Raw genomic sequence first — 20,397 nt, 5'->3', positions numbered from 1 at the left:
CCACTTCTGACAGTACCCTTTTCTTAAGTTGCATTATAATGTATTTATCACATCAACTCTTCAAAGAATTCATCTTGTATATACAGCACCATACATCATGCACTTCTATTGTTGAGGTCAAATTTGTCTTTGCAGCCTCTGCATAGCATGTATGTAGTACTGACCCATTAGGAGTTGCTTGAAATTGCATGTTCTTCTGTGCCGCCTTGACCCTGTGAACTGTTCAGTCCTCCTGACACTCTAGGTTCAGACATGTTGTGTATACCTTTAAATGACACAATGCAGATCTCTTTTAACTCTTTAGAGTTACTTTACTCAAAAGAAAGGCTTAAAAGAGGTATTAATCAACGAGGCCCTAGATAAACCGCCAGGACTTAGTTGAAATAATACTAGTGTAATGGAATCCGATGACCCACACTGTACTTGTGGTAAGTAAGTATATGGCTTCCTCGCAGTAATGAACATAGATATCAAATCCCATCCGCCGTCATACAAAGCTAGCCTGACACTTTGTTTGTATACTGGAAACAACTTACTCCATTATTGAACATGGAACAGACTTTAATACACTTGAGAAGAAAGTCAGTCACTACATGATTATTTACCCAAAATATCACACCATGGTTAGATAACGAGGTACAGCTGACTCATGGCTAATCTCCATTAACATGTTAATTAACTCAGTACACTTAAGCCAGCCTGGAAGACCAGACTGCCGGCACCAAGGCTAAAACAAGATACAATACACATATCATAGTGTAAATACTGAGAACCCACCGTAAACAATAGGTGAGAAAATCAGCATAATTTACAATGCGTGGAAGACAGGTGTTTGAGCTGATGACATGCATCTGTTACAAGTCTGACCAACTGAAGCAGTCCAAACCATCAATTTATCTGTCACATTGGTTTTTTTTTTTTTCAGTCTCAGTGATGGTGCGTACCATCACAACTAGGAAAACAGTTAAGTAACCATTTGCAGTAACAATCAAATAACACCAGTATACACAGTATCAGAAAGTAGTGAATGGATCACTCAGAAAAACTATGAATTGCTTTTAGGAATACTCCTACTAAAGGGGGACCCCAGACCAGCCTATAGTACCTATATCCTAATGGGAGATGAGGTAATCTAGATACAGGCAGCGTGTCCCCTTTAAAAGCAATAAAATAGCAATGTTTAAAGTGCAAGACCTTGCTATTATCTTCACCGGCAGTTGGAGTCCAAAGAACAAAGATTTCCCAAATGTAGCACAGTGTGAGACAAGCAGTGCAAGATAGCTGGATCTGACTAATAATGATCCGCTATTTGATCCAGATGTAGTGTGTTTGTATATCCCGTGTTTAAAGGGATGTAGTAGTAGCTGATAACTTGATTTTGAGTAGGTGCTCTCCCACCGATCCTGTTGACTGTTTTATAACTCCTTGAAGACCAAGCAATAAAGTATACAAGTCATCAGATACATTTAGATCATTTTGATAACAACCCATTAATAGATTACGGACCCACCAAGAAGTGTCAAAGGGTAGGGCAGGGTCATCCTCCAGCAAAGGTTTGGTAGAAGAAGCTGGCACTTGACTAGAACGTTGAGCTGTAGAGATGAGTTCATCAAACTTTCTCCAAGGGTGTCGTATGTTAGTCTCTTAGGTGGACGGATTAGCCGTCTAAGCCTTGAATACATGTCTCCTACAGCTTCAGACTCACGATCGGTATTATTATGTGATAAGCACTGAACAAATTGCCTAATAGTGCTACGTAAAAACTGTGTTTTTCAAAATAGAAACAACATGTTAAAATCTTGATGGATTTTCACAATATCTCATATTGTTGTGTCCATTTGTTCAGAGGGCAGTGGTAGGGTTGACCGTGTGGCCTAATGGATAAGGCGTCTGACTTCGGATCAGAAGATTGAGGGTTCGAGTCCCTTCATGGTCGATTTTGCACTTCTGCTAGTTATTTGCAATGAACCCACGACTTCTAGATAAAGGAATCATGATTGACTATTAGATATTGTATATGTTGTACAATAAGAAATGCTAATATGTGGTAAAAAAGGATTGAGTCAAACATTCGGAAGTTCACTGAACGTACAAATTTGTCGAGCGCTTGCCCCACCGAACATCTTGCAAGGCACCGGGCACTGCACAAGGCATTCTGCACCCTTATTGGGCAGAGCTTTGCCAAACTAGGGTGCAGTGTAAGCTGGTAGTTAAGCAGTGGCGTTCTTATCAACTGATGGGTCAACAGTTTCGATGGGTTTCCCCGCTTATAGCTGAATTTAAAAAAAATATGCCATTTAAAAAAAAAAAACAAAGGCCTGGGGTTGTCCCCAATTCTATATCAGACCCTTCAGGTCTGGTATGGATTTTATGAGGGTCCCCCCAAAAACCATATCAGACCCTTATGCGAGCATTCAGCCCGGCAGGTCTGGAAAGGGGTGGGGGGTGAACAAGCGAGACCGCCCTACTAGGCCACATGCCCTCAACATGGGGGGGTGGTTTGGGGCAGGGGGGCTGTTCTTCCATACCCCACAGCACCTTGTCCCCATGTTGATGGGGAAATGGGTTTCTTCCCTAAAACCCTGAGCTGTGGTTGTCGGGGTCTGCGGGCAAGGGCTAATCGGAATCTGGAAACCCCTTTTATCAAGGGCACTCCCAGATCCCAGCACCTTGTTAAGAGTTGTTCACTTCCCAACAGTTGGGTGTTCTGGTCTCTGGATGGAGGCGTAGGTTCAAATCCCACTTCTGACAGTACACTTTTCTTAAATTGCATTATAATGTATTTATCACATCAACTCTTCAAAGAATGAATCTTGTATATCTAGCACCATACCTCCTATACTTCTATTGTTCAGATTCCATTTGTCTTTGTAGCCTATGTTTGCATGACATGTATGTCCCTGTCAGTTCCACCTAAGCAGCCACCCTTATGTGCATGCTCCCAGAGGGACTATGAAGGTTTGGGTGGAGGAAATATGGGGCATATAGTTCTGACACAAGAGGTCACCTGAGAATAGTGCAAATCCCCTGATTACACTTACTAGTGAATGAGGCTGCCCATATATCACTAGTCAATTGTCAGGATGGCCGAGCGGTCTAAGGCGCCAGACTCAAGAAGTGTGTTCTCTTCCCAACAGTTGGGTATTCTGGTCTCCAAATGGAGGCGTAGGTTCAAATCCCACTTCTGACAGTACCCTTTTCTTAAGTTGCATTATAATGTATTTATCACATCAACTCTTCAAAGAATTCATCTTGTATATACAGCACCATACATCATGCACTTCTATTGTTGAGGTCAAATTTGTCTTTGCAGCCTCTGCATAGCATGTATGTAGTACTGACCCATTAGGAGTTGCTTGAAATTGCATGTTCTTCTGTGCCGCCTTGACCCTGTGAACTGTTCAGTCCTCCTGACACTCTAGGTTCAGACATGTTGTGTATACCTTTAAATGACACAATGCAGATCTCTTTTAACTCTTTAGAGTTACTTTACTCAAAAGAAAGGCTTAAAAGAGGTATTAATCAACGAGGCCCTAGATAAACCGCCAGGACTTAGTTGAAATAATACTAGTGTAATGGAATCCGATGACCCACACTGTACTTGTGGTAAGTAAGTATATGGCTTCCTCGCAGTAATGAACATAGATATCAAATCCCATCCGCCGTCATACAAAGCTAGCCTGACACTTTGTTTGTATACTGGAAACAACTCACTCCATTATTGAACAAGGAACAGACTTTAATACACTTGAGAAGAAAGTCAGTCACTACATGATTATTTACCCAAAATATCACACCATGGTTAGATAACGAGGTACAGCTGACTCATGGCTAATCTCCATTAACATGTTAATTAACTCAGTACACTTAAGCCAGCCTGGAAGACCAGACTGCCGGCACCAAGGCTAAAACAAGATACAATACACATATCATAGTGTAAATACTGAGAACCCACCGTAAACAATAGGTGAGAAAATCAGCATAATTTACAATGCGTGGAAGACAGGTGTTTGAGCTGATGACATGCATCTGTTACAAGTCTGACCAACTGAAGCAGTCCAAACCATCAATTTATCCGTCACATTGTTTTTTTTTTTTTTTCAGTCTCAGTGATGGTGCGTACCATCACAACTAGGTAAACAGTTAAGTAACCATTTGCAGTAACAATCAAATAACACCAGTATACACAGTATCAGAAAGTAGTGAATGGATCACTCAGAAAAACTATGAATTGCTTTTAGGAATACTCCTACTAAAGGGGGACCCCAGACCAGCCTATAGTACCTATATCCTAATGGGAGATGAGGTAATCTAGATACAAGCAGCGTGTCCCCTTTAAAAGCAATAAAATAGCAATGTTTAAAGTGCAAGACCTTGCTATTATCTTCACTGGCAGTTGGAGTCCAAAGAACAAAGATTTCCCAAATGTAGCACAGTGTGAGACAAGCAGTGCAAGATAGCTGGATCTGACTAATAATGATCCGCTATTTGATCCAGATGTAGTGTGTTTGTATATCCCGTGTTTAAAGGGATGTAGTAGTAGCTGATAACTTGATTTTGAGTAGGTGCTCTCCCACCGATCCTGTTGACTGTTTTATAACTCCTTGAAGACCAAGCAATAAAGTGTACAAGTCATCAGATACATTTAGATCATTTTGATAACAACCCATTAATAGATTACGGACCCACCAAGAAGTGTCAAAGGGTAGGGCAGGGTCATCCTCCAGCAAAGGTTCGGTAGAAGAAGCTGGCACTTGACTAGAACGTTGAGCTGTAGAGATGAGTTCATCAAACTTTCTCCAAGGGTGTCGTATGTTAGTCTCTTAGGTGGACGGATTAGCCGTCTAAGCCTTGAATACATGTCTCCTACAGCTTCAGACTCACGATCAGTATTATTATGTGATAAGCAGTGAACAAATTGCCTAATAGTGCTACGTAAAAACTGTGTTTTTCAAAATAGAAACAACATGTTAAAATCTTGATGGATTTTCACAATATCTCATATTGTTGTGTCCATTTGTTCAGATGGCAGTGGTAGGGTTGACCGTGTGGCCTAATGCATAAGGCGTCTGACTTCGGATCAGAAGATTGAGGGTTCGAGTCCCTTCATGGTCGATTTTGCACTTCTGCTAGTTATTTGCAATGAACCCACGACTTCTAGATAAAGGAATCATGATTGACTATTAGATATTGTATATGTTGTACAATAAGAAATGCTAATATGTTGTAAAAAAGGATTGAGTCAAACATTCGGAAGTTCACTGAACGTACAAATTTGTCGGGCGCTTGCCCCGCCGAACATCTTGCAAGGCACCGGGCACTGCACAAGGCATTCTGCACCCTTATTGGGCAGAGCTTTGCCAAACTAGGGTGCAGTGTAAGCTGGTAGTTAAGCAGTGGCGTTCTTATCAACTGATGGGTCAACAGTTTCGATGGGTTTCCCCGCTTATAGCTGAATTTAAAAAAAATATGCCATTTAAAAAAAAAAAAAAAAGGCCTGGGGTTGTCCCCAATTCTATATCAGACCCTTCGGGTCTGGTATGGATTTTATGAGGGTCCCCCCAAAAACCATATCAGACCCTTATGCGAGCATTCAGCCCAGCAGGTCTGGAAAGGGGTGGGGGGTGAACAAGCGAGACCGCCCTACTAGGCCACATGCCCTCAACATGGGGGGGTGGTTTGGGGCAGGGGGGCTGTTCTTCCATACCCCACAGCACCTTGTCCCCATGTTGATAGGGAAATGGGTTTCTTCCCTAAAACCCTGAGCTGTGGTTGTCGGGGTCTGCGGGCAAGGGCTAATCGGAATCTGGAAACCCCTTTTATCAAGGGCACTCCCAGATCCCAGCACCTTGTTAAGAGTTGTTCACTTCCCAACAGTTGGGTGTTCTGGTCTCTGGATGGAGGCGTAGGTTCAAATCCCACTTCTGACAGTACACTTTTCTTAAATTGCATTATAATGTATTTATCACATCAACTCTTCAAAGAATGAATCTTGTATATCTAGCACCATACCTCCTATACTTCTATTGTTCAGATTCCATTTGTCTTTGTAGCCTATGTTTGCATGACATGTATGTCCCTGTCAGTTCCACCTAAGCAGCCACCCTTATGTGCATGCTCCCAGAGGGACTATGAAGGTTTGGGTGGAGGAAATATGGGGCATATAGTTCTGACACAAGAGGTCACCTGAGAATAGTGCAAATCCCCTGATTACACTTACTAGTGAATGAGGCTGCCCATATATCACTAGTCAATTGTCAGGATGGCCGAGCGGTCTAAGGCGCCAGACTCAAGAAGTGTGTTCTCTTCCCAACAGTTGGGTATTCTGGTCTCCAAATGGAGGCGTAGGTTCAAATCCCACTTCTGACAGTACCCTTTTCTTAAGTTGCATTATAATGTATTTATCACATCAACTCTTCAAAGAATTCATCTTGTATATACAGCACCATACATCATGCACTTCTATTGTTGAGGTCAAATTTGTCTTTGCAGCCTCTGCATAGCATGTATGTAGTACTGACCCATTAGGAGTTGCTTGAAATTGCATGTTCTTCTGTGCCGCCTTGACCCTGTGAACTGTTCAGTCCTCCTGACACTCTAGGTTCAGACATGTTGTGTATACCTTTAAATGACACAATGCAGATCTCTTTTAACTCTTTAGAGTTACTTTACTCAAAAGAAAGGCTTAAAAGAGGTATTAATCAACGAGGCCCTAGATAAACCGCCAGGACTTAGTTGAAATAATACTAGTGTAATGGAATCCGATGACCCACACTGTACTTGTGGTAAGTAAGTATATGGCTTCCTCGCAGTAATGAACATAGATATCAAATCCCATCCGCCGTCATACAAAGCTAGCCTGACACTTTGTTTGTATACTGGAAACAACTCACTCCATTATTGAACAAGGAACAGACTTTAATACACTTGAGAAGAAAGTCAGTCACTACATGATTATTTACCCAAAATATCACACCATGGTTAGATAACGAGGTACAGCTGACTCATGGCTAATCTCCATTAACATGTTAATTAACTCAGTACACTTAAGCCAGCCTGGAAGACCAGACTGCCGGCACCAAGGCTAAAACAAGATACAATACACATATCATAGTGTAAATACTGAGAACCCACCGTAAACAATAGGTGAGAAAATCAGCATAATTTACAATGCGTGGAAGACAGGTGTTTGAGCTGATGACATGCATCTGTTACAAGTCTGACCAACTGAAGCAGTCCAAACCATCAATTTATCTGTCACATTGGTTTTTTTTTTTTCAGTCTCAGTGATGGTGCGTACCATCACAACTAGGAAAACAGTTAAGTAACCATTTGCAGTAACAATCAAATAACACCAGTATACACAGTATCAGAAAGTAGTGAATGGATCACTCAGAAAAACTATGAATTGCTTTTAGGAATACTCCTACTAAAGGGGGACCCCAGACCAGCCTATAGTACCTATATCCTAATGGGAGATGAGGTAATCTAGATACAAGCAGCGTGTCCCCTTTAAAAGCAATAAAATAGCAATGTTTAAAGTGCAAGACCTTGCTATTATCTTCACCGGCAGTTGGAGTCCAAAGAACAAAGATTTCCCAAATGTAGCACAGTGTGAGACAAGCAGTGCAAGATAGCTGGATCTGACTAATAATGATCCGCTATTTGATCCAGATGTAGTGTGTTTGTATATCCCGTGTTTAAAGGGATGTAGTAGTAGCTGATAACTTGATTTTGAGTAGGTGCTCTCCCACCAATCCTGTTGACTGTTTTATAACTCCTTGAAGACCAAGCAATAAAGTATACAAGTCATCAGATACATTTAGATCATTTTGATAACAACCCATTAATAGATTACGGATAGTGTTGAGCGAACACGGACTGTATTATTCGTGTTCGTACCGAATAATTGGATTTTTTTTACCCGAACACGGACACGGACACTTTACTGTATGTTCGGGTAAAAATCCGTGTTCGGTCGTTTTATTTCCGGGTTTTGCATGCTTTGGCGCTCTTTTCATGGCGGGCTTTCAACAGCCAATCAACAATCGTTTAACTGGTGTGCCTTAAGCCATCCCAGCCATGCCTGCAAATGTCTTAGTAGCTGTGATTGGCCGTCTGAAGCATGTGACCAAGTCTTTATAAGTTCGAGGCAGCCGCCGCAGCAGCGTCATTCTGCTGCTTAGCTAAGGGACAGAGCACACATCAATGTGCTGGCTGCTGATTAGGGAAAGATAGGCAGGAAAAAACCATTTGTGTCCGGATAGAATTGAGGGACAGGTCGGAGTGTTTAGGCAGGGCGAGTTGTAGGCATTTTAGGGATAGAGTCTGCTGAATTATAGGGTCAGTGTCTTCTACAAACTACAATCGATATTGCTGTGTGGGGGGTGGGGTGAATCTGCACTCAATCCTGATCTACGATCTCTTCTCAATCCTGTTAGGGACAGAGTCTGCTGAATTTTAGGGAAACTGTGTTCTACAAACTACAATCGATATTGCTGTGTGGTGTGGGATTGGAGATAGGCAGGTGTCAGTGATCCACATCCATTTTTCTGTGTGTGAGCTGCAGTGAACACAATCTTTTTGGGCTGCAGTGAACACAATCTTTTTGGGCTGCAGTGAACACAATCTTTTTGGGGTGCAGTGAACAAAATCTTTTTGGGGTGCAGTGAACACAATCCTTTTTGGTGTGCAGTGAACACAATCTTTGTGGGGTGCAGTGAACAAAATCCTTTGTGGGGTGCAGTGAACACAATCTTTTTGGGGTGCAGTGAACAAAATCCTTTTTGGGGTGCAGTGAACAACATCCTTTTTGGGGTGCAGTGAACACAATCTTTTTGGGGTGCAGTGAACAAAATCCTTTGTGGGGTGCAGTGAACACAATCTTTTTGGGGTGCAGTGAACACAATCTTTTTGGGGTGGAGTGAACAACATCCTTTTTGGGGTGCAGTGAACAAAATCCTTTTTGGGGTGCAGTGAACAAAATCATTTTTGGGGTGCAGTGAACACAATCTTTTTGGGGTGCAGTGAACACAATCTTTGTGGGGTGCAGTGAACACAATCTTTTTGGGGTGGAGTGAACAACATCCTTTTTGGGGTGCAGTGAACAACATCCTTTTTGGGGTGCAGTGAACACAATCTTTTTGTGGTGCAGTGAACACAATCTTTGTGGGGTACAGTGAACAGAATCTTTGTGGGGTGCAGTGAACACAATCTTTGGGGGGTACAGTGAACACAATCTTTTTGGGGTGCAGTGAACACAATCTTTGTGGGGTGCAGTGAACACAATCTTTTTGGGGTGGAGTGAACAAAATCATTTTTGGGGTGCAGTGAACAACATCCTTTTTGGGGTGCAGTGATCAAAATCCTTTTTGGGGTGCAGTGAACACAATCTTTTTGGGGTGCAGTGAACAAAATCCTTTGTGGGGTGCAGTGAACAGAATCTTTGTGGGGTGAAGTGAACACAATCTTTGGGGGGGTACAGTGAACACAATCTTTTTGGGGTGCAGTGAACACAATCTTTGTGGGGTACAGTGAACAGAATCTTTGTGGGGTGCAGTGAACACAATCTTTGGGGGGTACAGTGAACACAATCTTTTTGGGGTGCAGTGAACACAATCTTTGGGGGGTACAGTGAACACAATCTTTTTGGGGTGCAGTGAACACAATCTTTGTGGGGTGCAGTGAACACAATCTTTGGGGGGGTACAGTGAACACAATCTTTTTGGGGTGCAGTGAACAACATCCTTTTAGGGTGCAGTGAACACAATCTTTGTGGGGTGCAGTGAACAACATCCTTTTAGGGTGCAGTGAACACAATCTTTGTGGGGTACAGTGAACAGAATCTTTGTGGGGTGCAGTGAACACAATCTTTGGGGGGTACAGTGAACACAATCTTTGTGAGGTGCAGTGAACACAATCTTTGTGGGGTGCAGTGAACACAATCATTGTGGGGTGCAGTGAACTCAATCTTTGTGGGGTACAGTGAACACAATCTCATACTTCTGAAGATTTGAGGGTGCTGCCTGTTCCATACTCCCCCTACTCCTCATCTAGCCTTTTAGGGGTACAAACAATAGTAATTGGGGCCTAGTGTGGTTGTGTACGTGTGATATACATACACTTTTTTTGGATCATATTTTCTATTCCGCTATTTAATCAAAAACCTTTGGGGATCAGTTAAATTGGGGGATAGTCTGTGTTTGTACGTGTGAGAGAGATCCACCTTTCCAAGTTGTTGGGGTTCATCTCATACTTCTGAAGGTTTGAGGGTGCTGCCTGTTCCATACTCCCCCTACTCCTAGCCTTTTAGGGGTACAAACAATAGTAATTGGGGCCTAGTGTGGTTGTGTACGTGTGATATACATACACTTTTTTTGGATCATATTTTCTATTCCGCTATTTAATCAAAAACCTTTGGGGATCAGTTAAATTGGGGGATAGTCTGTGTTGGTACGTGTGAGAGAGATCCACCTTTCCAAGTTGTTGGGGTTCATCTCATACTTCTGAAGGTTTGAGGGTGCTGCCTGTTCCATACCCCCCCTACTCCTCATCTAGCCTTTTAGGGGTACAAACAATAGTAATTGGGGCCTAGTGTGGTTGTGTACGTGTGATATACATACACTTTTTTTGGATCATATTTTCTATTCCGCTATTTAATCAAAAACCTTTGGGGATCAGTTAAATTGGGGGATAGTCTGTGTTGGTACGTGTGAGAGAGATCCACCTTTCCAAGTTGTTGGGGTTCATCTCATACTTCTGAAGGTTTGAGGGTGCTGCCTGTTCCATACTCCCCCTACTCCTAGCCTTTTAGGGGTACAAACAATAGTAATTGGGGCCTAGTGTGGTTGTGTACGTGTGATATACATACACTTTTTTTGGATCATATTTTCTATTCCGCTATTTAATCAAAAACCTTTGGGGATCAGTTAAATTGGGGGATAGTCTGTGTTGGTACGTGTGAGAGAGATCCACCTTTCCAAGTTGTTGGGGTTCATCTCATACTTCTGAAGGTTTGAGGGTGCTGCCTGTTCCATACTCCCCCTACTCCTCATCTAGCCTTTTAGGGGTACAAACAATAGTAATTGGGGCCCAGTGTGGTTGTGTACGTGTGATATACATACACTTTTTTTGGATCATATTTTCTATTCCGCTATTTAATCAAAAACCTTTGGGGATCAGGTAAATTGGGGGATAGTCTGTGTTGGTACGTGTGAGAGAGATCCACCTTTCCAAGTTGTTGGAGTTCATCTCATACTTCTGAAGGTTTGAGGGTGCTGCCTGTTCCATACTCCCCCTACTCCTAGCCTTTTAGGGGTACAAACAATAGTAATTGGGGCCTAGTGTGGTTGTGTACGTGTGATATACATACACTTTTTTTGGATCATATTTTCTATTCCGCTATTTAATCAAAAACCTTTGGGGATCAGTTAAATTGGGGGATAGTCTGTGTTGGTACGTGTGAGAGAGATCCACCTTTCCAAGTTGTTGGGGTTCATCTCATACTTCTGAAGGTCTGAGGGTGCTGCCTGTTCCATACTCCCCCTACTCCTAGCCTTTTAGGGGTACAAACAATAGTAATTGGGGCCTAGTGTGGTTGTGTACGTGTGATATACATACACTTTTTTTGGATCATATTTTCTATTCCGCTATTTAATCAAAAACCTTTGGGGATCAGTTAAATTGGGGGATAGTCTGTGTTGGTACGTGTGAGAGAGATCCACCTTTCCAAGTTGTTGGGGTTCATCTCATACTTCTGAAGGTTTGAGGGTGCTGCCTGTTCCATACTCCCCCTACTCCTCATCTAGCCTTTTAGGGGTACAAACAATAGTAATTGGGGCCCAGTGTGGTTGTGTACGTGTGATATACATACACTTTTTTTGGATCATATTTTCTATTCCGCTATTTAATCAAAAACCTTTGGGGATCAGTTAAATTGGGGGATAGTCTGTGTTGGTACGTGTGAGAGAGATCCACCTTTCCAAGTTGTTGGGGTTCATCTCATACTTCTGAAGGTTTGAGGGTGCTGCCTGTTCCATACCCCCCCTACTCCTCATCTAGCCTTTTAGGGGTACAAACAATAGTAATTGGGGCCTAGTGTGGTTGTGTACGTGTGATATACATACACTTTTTTTGGATCATATTTTCTATTCCGCTATTTAATCAAAAACCTTTGGGGATCAGTTAAATTGGGGGATACTCTGTGTTGGTACGTGTGAGAGAGATCCACCTTTCCAAGTTGTTGGGGTTCATCTCATACTTCTGAAGGTTTGAGGGTGCTGCCTGTTCCATACCCCCCCTACTCCTCATCTAGCCTTTTAGGGGTACAAACAATAGTAATTGGGGCCTAGTGTGGTTGTGTACGTGTGATATACATACACTTTTTTTGGATCATATTTTCTATTCCGCTATTTAATCAAAAACCTTTGGGGATCAGTTAAATTGGGGGATAGTCTGTGTTGGTACGTGTGAGAGAGATCCACCTTTCCAAGTTGTTGGGGTTCATCTCATACTTCTGAAGGTTTGAGGGTGCTGCCTGTTCCATACTCCCCCTACTCCTAGCCTTTTAGGGGTACAAACAATAGTAATTGGGGCCTAGTGTGGTTGTGTACGTGTGATATACATACACTTTTTTTGGATCATATTTTCTATTCCGCTATTTAATCAAAAACCTTTGGGGATCAGTTAAATTGGGGGATAGTCTGTGTTGGTACGTGTGAGAGAGATCCACCTTTCCAAGTTGTTGGGGTTCATCTCATACTTCTGAAGGTTTGAGGGTGCTGCCTGTTCCATACTCCCCCTACTCCTCATCTAGCCTTTTAGGGGTACAAACAATAGTAATTGGGGCCCAGTGTGGTTGTGTACGTGTGATATACATACACTTTTTTTGGATCATATTTTCTATTCCGCTATTTAATCAAAAACCTTTGGGGATCAGTTAAATTGGGGGATAGTCTGTGTTGGTACGTGTGAGAGAGATCCACCTTTCCAAGTTGTTGGGGTTCATCTCATACTTCTGAAGGTTTGAGGGTGCTGCCTGTTCCATACTCCCCCTACTCCTAGCCTTTTAGGGGTACAAACAATAGTAATTGGGGCCTAGTGTGGTTGTGTACGTGTGATATACATACACTTTTTTTGGATCATATTTTCTATTCCGCTATTTAATCAAAAACCTTTGGGGATCAGTTAAATTGGGGGATAGTCTGTGTTGGTACGTGTGAGAGAGATCCACCTTTCCAAGTTGTTGGGGTTCATCTCATACTTCTGAAGGTTTGAGGGTGCTGCCTGTTCCATACTCCCCCTACTCCTAGCCTTTTAGGGGTACAAACAATAGTAATTGGGGCCTAGTGTGGTTGTGTACGTGTGATATACATACACTTTTTTTGGATCATATTTTCTATTCCGCTATTTAATCAAAAACCTTTGGGGATCAGTTAAATTGGGGGATAGTCTGTGTTGGTACGTGTGAGAGAGATCCACCTTTCCAAGTTGTTGGGGTTCATCTCATACTTCTGAAGGTTTGAGGGTGCTGCCTGTTCCATACTCCCCCTACTCCTCATCTAGCCTTTTAGGGGTACAAACAATAGTAATTGGGGCCCAGTGTGGTTGTGTACGTGTGATATACATACACTTTTTTTGGATCATATTTTCTATTCCGCTATTTAATTTAACTGGGCCTCCATGCGAGACCTGTGTGCCTTGTTGCGCTGTTTTGAGTACTCCACCAACATGGCCAGTGGCAATGACGCCGTTCTCAGCTTAACTATCCCACTTCTATGCCTCCTTGAAAAAACAATTCGGGCGATGATGGAAGAGGATGTGGCACAGGATGAGGAGGAGGAGGAGGATGAAGAGGTAACATTTCCAAGGCTTTCAGGGCAGTCATTCGCAAGGGGCTCCGAGGGTGGGTTCCTGCACACGCAAACGCCAGGGACGCAATTGTCCAGCAGGGGCACAGTTCTGGAGGATGAGGAGGATGAGGAGGAGGAGGAGCTGGAGGAGGAGATGGAACCATGTTCACAGCAGGGTGGCACCCAGGCCAGCTCATGGCCATCACTGGTGCGTGGCTGGGGGGATACAGAGGACACGGACGATACACCTCCCACAGAGGACAGCCTTTCGTTGCCTCTGGGCAGCCTGGCACACATGAGCGATTACATGCTGCAGTGTCTCCACAACGACCGCCGAGTTGCCCACATTCTAACTTGTGCTGATTACTGGGTGGCCACGCTGCTGGATCCCCGTTACAAGGACAACGTACCGTCCTTAATTCACTCACTGGAGCGCGATCGCAAGATGCGCGAGTACAAGCGCACGCTGGTAGACGCCATGCTGCTGGCATTCCCATCTGACAGCGGGGCCACAGTGGAAGCACAAGGCAGAGGAGGAGGAGGAGGAGGTCGCCAACGCAACCAGGGCACCGCCAGCACCTCAGAAGGCAGGGTTAGCATGGCCGAAATGTGGAAAAGCTTTGTCAGCACGCCACAACAAACAGCAGCACCAGCAGCTCAGATGGAACGTCTTAGCAGGAGGCAGCATTTTACCAACATGGTGGAGCAGTATGTGTGCACACGCCTACATGTAGTGAATGACGGGTCTGCCCCCTTCAACTTCTGGGTCTCCAAATTGGGCACATGGCCTGAGCTTGCCCTTTACGCCTTGGAGGTGCTGGCGTGCCCTGCAGCCAGTGTATTATCTGAACGGGTATTTAGCACGGCTGGGGGCGTTATAACAGACAAGCGCAGCCGCCTGTCCAGAGACAATGTGGACAAGCTCACGTTCATTAAAATGAACCAGGCATGGATCCCACGGGACTTTTCCGTACCTTATGCAGAATAGCAATGGATACCGACCTTACCCACCCATTGTTCCATTTTTGCTCTTTCTCACTCTTTTGGGGTGTACCCTCATTTAAAATTTTTGAAAAGAAGCAGTGTTGGCTACCTCGTCCTCCTCCTCAGGGCCAGATTAATGTAGGGGCTATTGGAGCTGCAGCTCCAGGCCCCTACCTTTTATATAGGCCCCGGGTTGGCCATATTCACTGTTACCGCTCTTCTGTCACTTGTAAACACAGAAGTCTGGCTTCTATGCTCGCTTCCCCAGGCAGCACCCTCAGAACCTCCCCACACAGCGTGAAGGCCGGACAAGGAGGGACAGTTGGCGATGCATGGATGTGTTTATGGGCTTCAGAGACAGCATCCCATGTTGAATTAGGCATGCATGGCTGCACCCTTCCTCCTCTGGGTGCATGGCAAGGCACGGCCCTTAAGGCCCTTCAAAATCCTCAGCACCAAGCCCATGATGCTGTTAATCCGGCCCTGGTCCTCCTCCACCGCCGCTTCCACCTACACCGCCCATAGGTGTGCGCAGCCTATTGCATTAAGGTGTGCACCCCAAAGTTGAAATACACATGCATGTGTTTGCCAGCAGGGAGAGTAATGTATCGGGGCCATGTACCTGTAGGCAAGGAGAAATAGAGCAGAGCAGGTCCCAGGGAGATCTTTCCCATCTCCTCACTGGCAATGCTATGTGCCCTAGGTGATTAGGGTGTGCCCAGGCACACCCAGCACACCCTGTGCGCACGCCTATGTCACCGCCACATCCACCACCACCTCAACCTCCCTCCTACTCCATATGGGCCTCGTCCTTCAGAGATGAAGAAGAACATTGTTTTATTTTTCTGTTTTTTTTTGTTGTTTTAAGTTATTTCCCTATCCACATTTGTTTGCAGAGCACTTGCCATGCTCTTAATTACGTTTTGCTGCCATTTGCAGCACTCTAGCCCTTTCCTTTGGTGTTTTAGAGCCATTTTAGTGCCTTAAAGTTCGGGTCCCCATTGACTTCAATGGGGTTCGGTGTCCGGGAAAAGTTCGGTAAAAGTCCGGGACACGGACCCGGACTTTTTTTTAAAGTTCGGCCGAACCCGTCGAACACGGACATCTAGGTGTCCGCTCAACCCTAATTACGGACCCACCAAGAAGTGTCAAAGGGTAGGGCAGGGTCATCCTCCAGCAAAGGTTCGGTAGAAGAAGCTGGCACTTGACTAGAACGTTGAGCTGTAGAGATGAGTTCATCAAACTTTCTCCAAGGGTGTCGTATGTTAGTCTCTTAGGTGGACGGATTAGCCGTCTAAGCCTTGAATACATGTCTCCTACAGCTTCAGACTCACGATCGGTATTATTAAGTGATAAGCACTGAACAAATTGCCTAATAGTGCTACGTAAAAACTGTGTTTTTCAAAATAGAAACAACATGTTAAAATCTTGATGCATTTTCACAATATCTCATATTGTTGTGTCCATTTGTTCATATGGCAGTGGTAGGGTTGACCGTGTGGCCTAATGGATAAGGCGTCTGACTTCGGATCAGAAGATTGAGGGTTCGAGTCCCTTCATGGTCGATTTTGCACTTCTGCTAGTTATTTGCAATGAACCCACGACTTCTAGATAAAGGAATCATGATTGACTATTAGATATTGTATATGTTGTACAATAAGAAATGCTAATATGTTGTAAAAAAGGATTGAGTCAAACATTCGGAAGTTCACTGAACGTACAAATTTGTTGGGCGCTTGCCCCGCCGAACATCCTGCAAGGCACCGGGCACTGCACAAGGCATTCTGCACCCTTATTGGGCAGAGCTTTGCCAAACTAGGGTGCAGTGTAAGCTGGTAGTTAAGCAGTGGCGTTCTTATCAACTGATGGGTCAACAGTTTCGATGGGTTTCCCCGCTTATAGCTGAATTTAAAAAAAATATGCCATTTAAAAAAAAAAAACAAAGGCCTGGGGTTGTCCCCAATTCTATATCAGACCCTTCGGGTCTGGTATGGATTTTATGAGGGTCCCCCCAAAAACCATATCAGACCCTTATGCGAGCATTCAGCCAGGCAGGTCTGGAAAGGGGTGGGGGGTGAACAAGCGAGACCGCCCTACTAGGCCACATGCCCTCAACATGGGGGGGTGGTTTGGGGCAGGGGGGCTGTTCTTCCATACCCCACAGCACCTTGTCCCCATGTTGATGGGGAAATGGGTTTCTTCCCTAAAACCCTGAGCTGTGGTTGTCGGGGTCTGCGGGCAAGGGCTAATCGGAATCTGGAAACCCCTTTTATCAAGGGCACTCCCAGATCCCAGCACCTTGTTAAGAGTTGTTCACTTCCCAACAGTTGGGTGTTCTGGTCTCTGGATGGAGGCGTAGGTTCAAATCCCACTTCTGACAGTGCACTTTTCTTAAATTGCATTATAATGTATTTATCACATCAACTCTTCAAAGAATGAATCTTGTATATCTAGCACCATACCTCCTATACTTCTATTGTTCAGATTCCATTTGTCTTTGTAGCCTATGTTTGCATGACATGTATGTCCCTGTCAGTTCCACCTAAGCAGCCACCCTTATGTGCATGCTCCCAGAGGGACTATGAAGGTTTGGGTGGAGGAAATATGGGGCATATAGTTCTGACACAAGAGGTCACCTGAGAATAGTGCAAATCCACTGATTACACTTACTAGTGAATGAGGCTGCCCATAAATCACTAGTCAATTGTCAGGTTGGCCGAGCGGTCTAAGGCACCAGACTCAAGAAGTGTGTTCGCTTCCCAACAGTTGGGTATTCTGGTCTCCAAATGGAGGCGTGGGTTCAAATCCCACTTCTGACAGTACCCTTTTCTTAAGTTGCATTATAATGTATTTATCACATCAACTCTTCAAAGAATTCATCTTGTATATACAGCACCATACATCATGCACTTCTATTGTTGAGGTCAAATTTGTCTTTGCAGCCTCTGCATAGCATGTATGTAGTACTGACCCATTAGGAGTTGCTTGAAATTGCATGTTCTTCTGTGCCGCCTTGACCCTGTGAACTGTTCAGTCCTCCTGACACTCTAGGTTCAGACATGTTGTGTATACCTTTAAATGACACAATGCAGATCTCTTTTAACTCTTTAGAGTTACTTTACTCAAAAGAAAGGCTTAAAAGAGGTATTAATCAACGAGGCCCTAGATAAACCGCCAGGACTTAGTTGAAATAATACTAGTGTAATGGAATCCGATGACCCACACTGTACTTGTGGTAAGTAAGTATATGGCTTCCTCGCAGTAATGAACATAGATATCAAATCCCATCCGCCGTCATACAAAGCTAGCCTGACACTTTGTTTGTATACTGGAAACAACTCACTCCATTATTGAACAAGGAACAGACTTTAATACACTTGAGAAGAAAGTCAGTCACTACATGATTATTTACCCAAAATATCACACCATGGTTAGATAACGAGGTACAGCTGACTCATGGCTAATCTCCATTAACATGTTAATTAACTCAGTACACTTAAGCCAGCCTGGAAGACCAGACTGCCGGCACCAAGGCTAAAACAAGATACAATACACATATCATAGTGTAAATACTGAGAACCCACCGTAAACAATAGGTGAGAAAATCAGCATAATTTACAATGCGTGGAAGACAGGTGTTTGAGCTGATGACATGCATCTGTTACAAGTCTGACCAACTGAAGCAGTCCAAACCATCAATTTATCTGTCACATTGTTTTTTTTTTTTTTCAGTCTCAGTGATGGTGCGTACCATCACAACTAGGAAAACAGTTAAGTAACCATTTGCAGTAACAATCAAATAACACCAGTATACACAGTATCAGAAAGTAGTGAATGGATCACTCAGAAAAACTATGAATTGCTTTTAGGAATACTCCTACTAAAGGGGGACCCCAGACCAGCCTATAGTACCTATATCCTAATGGGAGATGAGGTAATCTAGATACAAGCAGCGTGTCCCCTTTAAAAGCAATAAAATAGCAATGTTTAAAGTGCAAGACCTTGCTATTATCTTCACCGGCAGTTGGAGTCCAAAGAACAAAGATTTCCCAAATGTAGCACAGTGTGAGACAAGCAGTGCAAGATAGCTGGATCTGACTAATAATGATCCGCTATTTGATCCAGATGTAGTGTGTTTGTATATCCCGTGTTTAAAGGGATGTAGTAGTAGCTGATAACTTGATTTTGAGTAGGTGCTCTCCCACCGATCCTGTTGACTGTTTTATAACTCCTTGAAGACCAAGCAATAAAGTATACAAGTCATCAGATACATTTAGATCATTTTGATAACAACCCATTAATAGATTACGGACCCACCAAGAAGTGTCATAGGGTAGGGCAGGGTCATCCTCCAGCAAAGGTTCGGTAGAAGAAGCTGGCACTTGACTAGAACGTTGAGCTGTAGAGATGAGTTCATCAAACTTTCTCCAAGGGTGTCGTATGTTAGTCTCTTAGGTGGACGGATTAGCCGTCTAAGCCTTGAATACATGTCTCCTACAGCTTCAGACTCACGATCGGTATTATTATGTGATAAGCACTGAACAAATTGCCTAATAGTGCTACGTAAAAACTGTGTTTTTCAAAATAGAAACAACATGTTAAAATCTTGATGGATTTTCACAATATCTCATATTGTTGTGTCCATTTGTTCAGATGGCAGTGGTAGGGTTGACCGTGTGGCCTAATGGATAAGGCGTCTGACTTCGGATCAGAAGATTGAGGGTTCGAGTCCCTTCATGGTCGATTTTGCACTTCTGCTAGTTATTTGCAATGAACCCACGACTTCTAGATAAAGGAATCATGATTGACTATTAGATATTGTATATGTTGTACAATAAGAAATGCTAATATGTTGTAAAAAAGGATTGAGTCAAACATTCGGAAGTTCACTGAACGTACAAATTTGTCGGGCGCTTGCCCCGCCGAACATCCTGCAAGGCACCGGGCACTGCACAAGGCATTCTGCACCCTTATTGGGCAGAGCTTTGCCAAACTAAGGTGCAGTGTAAGCTGGTAGTTAAGCAGTGGAGTTCTTATCAACTGATGGGTCAACAGTTTCGAAGGGTTTCCCCGCTTATAGCTGAATTTAAAAAAAATATGCCATTTAAAAAACAAAAACAAAGGCCTGGGGTTGTCCCCAATTCTATATCAGACCCTTCGGGTCTGGTATGGTTTTTTTGAGGGTCCCCCCAAAAACCATATCAGACCCTTATGCGAGCATTCAGCCCGGCAGGTCTGGAAAGGGGTGGGGGGTGAACAAGCGAGACCGCCCTACTAGGCCACATGCCCTCAACATGGGGGGGTGGTTTGGGGCAGGGGGGCTGTTCTTCCATACCCCACAGCACCTTGTCCCCATGTTGATGGGGAAATGGGTTTCTTCCCTAAAACCCTGAGCTGTGGTTGTCGGGGTCTGCGGGCAAGGGCTAATCGGAATCTGGAAACCCCTTTTATCAAGGGCACTCCCAGATCCCAGCACCTTGTTAAGAGTTGTTCACTTCCCAACAGTTGGGTGTTCTGGTCTCTGGATGGAGGCGTAGGTTCAAATCCCACTTCTGACAGTACA

This window comes from Pelophylax lessonae, assembly GCF_965119305.1.
Source record: "Pelophylax lessonae genome assembly, chromosome: 7".
NCBI classification, from domain to species: Eukaryota; Metazoa; Chordata; class Amphibia; order Anura; family Ranidae; genus Pelophylax; species Pelophylax lessonae.
This window is presented reverse-complemented; position numbering follows the sequence as displayed.